Here is a 3,920-nt window from a genome sequence, read left to right on the forward strand (position 1 = left end):
CACGAAGGGCGGTCGAGAGGAAAATGTAGCACGAGGCGCAGCCGAGTGCTACATTTTCGTCGAGACTGTCCCAAGTACAATAATTTCTGTAATCTACGAATCAACAGTGCTTTGATTGGTTTGTAGTGGTGCGTGGGCGGATCAAATGAAATTTTTAAAGTTGCGCAGGTCGCCAGTGCAAGAGGATCAGATCTCATTTATCACTATTATTATTGTATAATAGTAAGTGGGCATATCAAAGGCACCGCCTGTGGTTACAAATGTGATGTAACACAGCTTTCATTTGTAACCACCCTGTGGGTTGACAGAAAAAATCTCTTAAAATAAAATATAAGAAACAACATTATTGTACAGGTATTATAAGCTGAAAGTCAACTGTCAATAAAGCTTGCAATAAAGTCTGGCCAGGGTCCAGTGGCCCGCGGGAACCGGACAGTGGGCACAAAGTCGGAACAATTTTGAGTCTCCGGAATGCAGAAAACTTTAGATCGATTCACAGACCAATAATCCATGCAGGCAAAGTTTCACTGCTCTCCTTCCGCATTGAAATCAATGGTTGACTAAGCCTCAATAATAAATATAGATGGCCGGGGAAGGTAAGATCGATACATGGCCGGTAAGCAAGCGCAGGATCTCTGTTCTGGACCTCTTCCAGACAATATAGCCTAAAAATAGTAAAATTATGTCAACCTAAAGCCTGAATCAGTTAGTAAAAGTGCCTTTTTGTGAGCCTCCTGTCCTCCATTGCTACCATTTTACCACGAGGTGTGGTGCTACTGAGCATGCGTATTGGCGCGAGCCTTTGATACGCCCACTCATTACTACACAAATATGTTGATAACACCCCCGCTGCGGGATACATTGCATTTGTATGACCTCACTGCGGCCCTCAGGCTCGGTCATACAAATGCAATGTATCCCTAGCGGGGGTGGTATAACGTTTACTTGTTACATGTCTAGTGTATGTAGCTGAGGCTGTTACTTGCCTCTATCAAAGCTTGTGGTTAACAGAAAAGCCCATACATATTATACTGTGCAGTACTATATATTCCACACAGTGCTACGTTTTCCTACCATGTAGGAAAACGTTATTGGAAGTTGTAGCACTGGCAGCACCTTTGATCTGTCCACGCGCCATACTACAATGCTACATAACTCATACACAATTTAATTCATAGAAGAAGCTAATAGTGAATGTACATGCTGTAACTGTATCAACAATACAAAAGGTTAGGTTTCTAACAAAGGAGAGGGATCAAGCATCATAAGACACCAAAATGACACTATGTTTTACAGTCATTGGGTAAACAATGACACTAACATGTGACATCACATACAATTACTATGAAGGAGCAAGTACTGACCATCATGCCACACCCTCTACATCTTACATCATACATCAATAGGGAAGGAATGGACAACAAATAATCATGTGACACATTTTTATTATTTAAATTAATGTACACATGGTAAGGGAGAAAGCAGTAGCTGATGACTCAAGCTGTTGCATAAAATTTGCTAACAATACAGTACTACATACAGTATAATAACATCAGTTCAATAAACTAATAAATACATTACCTGAGTGTACTCTCAGTAGGGTAGCAGTATCAGAACGACGGTATTGTTCAGCATAATCAAGAGCAGTCCTACCATTCTATACAAGGTAAACATTGATTAACATGATAGTACAATGTTATCACAATCAAACTAAAAACCAACTTTAATTGTTGGTCTGTCTTCAATACTCCATAGTTTTGAGTATGTTAGAGACAGTGGAGGTACATTTAGTGTACAAGTATACATTTTACTGATATAAATAATTACATGTACAATACTACTAGTCTACATGTACATGTACATGTATATTTACACTGTTGCAGTATCAATAAAATGTTCTTGGTTATAGCCATAAATTCAGTTACAATATATGTACATTGAAAAACCTTCATGACTTGAATTTAATTTTTCCACTTGCTTAAATTTTGATGCTTGATGAATGCACAAAATTTATTAATTTAAGTTGATGTCAATACAGACACTGACCACAAGGGACCATAGTGTCCTAGTGGGAGGTGTCTGTAAATCAGATACTGCCCCAGTAGGTAAGTGATATAATTATATCAATTTGAGTGGGTGGATCACATTATATATGCATGCACAGGATAACTACATTCTAAGTATGTCCTCCATACCACCGAAAATGTCAATGCCCACTGGCCTCTTGTAATTCTATCTGACATTATTATACTATTATACATGTAACATTATAAAAAAATGTACTTGTTTTGAAACTTTAAATTTTCAAAAACGCTAAACCAAGTAAATTGTAATTTTTAGATTATGCAAAGTTTAATCTGAAACTTTTAAAAATTAACAACTTCATTCAAAATTATTGAGAATCTCTATTTTTTATATTTTCAAAATTTTAAAAATTTAAAATCAAATAGTCAATACCATCAAAAATTCAAAATTTTTATATTCTCAAAATTTTTGAGGATTGGCACCAAAATTAAATTCTAAAATTTTGATTTACAAAAAATTTTTAAAAACTCATTTATTAATACTACATTTTTAAAAATTTCAGGCCAAAAAAGTTTTTTACAATACTAAATTAAAAAATTTGTGACATAAAATAATTATTTTGATAAAAATGCTTTCCATAAAGTGATACAGTATAGTACATTAAGCTATACATGTACATGTACACACACTGTATGAGATATACAGCACCTGTGGTTACTTTGATCCACCCACTCAAAAGGATATACATGTACAATCACTATTGGAGTATAATTAATGATTATACTTACATCAGTAGAGGCAGTGACATCAGCTCCTTTTTCAAGGAGCATTGTCACTACCTGTGTATGACCATAAACAGCTGCAAACATGAGAGGAGTCTGTCCATACTATAAAAAGAAGACAGGATAATAAAGACACTAACACTACACAGTCAAGTGTCATATCATGTTATGTACTGTAGTAGTCTAATATAATAATAATGTTAATACTCATTATAATGTGTTATACACAAAATGAACATTTATTAATTTTTACACAGAAACAAAAAAGTTTCAGTCACACTAGAGGTCAGGTCATCAAAGCATGCATGTAGAGAAGTATGGGCCACTCACAAAAGGATTATATTCATGAAATTCTGTCTTCTCTCTCATTTGAGGAAGTTTTTAGTTTTTAAAATAACCCTGTGACATTTTTTATATGACTGCTTCTTAATGGCTTTTAATTATTAATAAAAACTAGGGCTATTAATTTAAACACAGTGAATTTAATATTTTCACAAAATCATAAGGAGAGAGAGAGAGAGGGAGGCAGATAGAGAGAGAGAGAGACAGAGAGAGGGAGGGACGAAGGGGGGAGAGAGGGAGAAAGACAGACAGACAGACAGGGAGACAGACAGACAAAGAGACAGAAAGAAAGAGAGAGAGGAAGAGAGGGAGGGAGAGAGGGAGGGAGAAGGAGAGAGAGAGAGGGAGGGAGGGAGGGAGAAAGGCACACAGAGGTAAAGAGAAATACAAAGAGAGAGAGAGAGAGAGGGAGAGAGGGAGGGATGGACGGATGGACGGAGAGAGACAGACAGACAGAGACACACAAAAAGACAGAAAGAGAGAGAGAGAGAGAGGGGGGGAGGGAGACAGATAAACACACAGAGGCAGAGAGAAATACAAAGAGACAGAGAGAGGAGAGGGAGGGAGGGAGACAGACAGAGACAGACAAAGAGACAGAGAGAGAGGGAGGGAGGGAATAAGAGAGGGAGGGAGGGAAAGAGAGAGGGAGGGAGGGAAAGAGAGAGGGAGGGAGGGAGAGAGGGAGACAGACAGACCGACAGATAGACAGAGACAGACAAAGAGACAGAGAGAGAGGGAGAGAGGGAGGGAGGGAAAGAAAGAGGGAGGGAG

This window comes from Amphimedon queenslandica, unplaced genomic scaffold (assembly GCF_000090795.2).
Source record: "Amphimedon queenslandica unplaced genomic scaffold, v1.1 AMPQUscaffold_11992, whole genome shotgun sequence".
In the NCBI taxonomy this organism is placed as follows: domain Eukaryota; kingdom Metazoa; phylum Porifera; class Demospongiae; order Haplosclerida; family Niphatidae; genus Amphimedon; species Amphimedon queenslandica.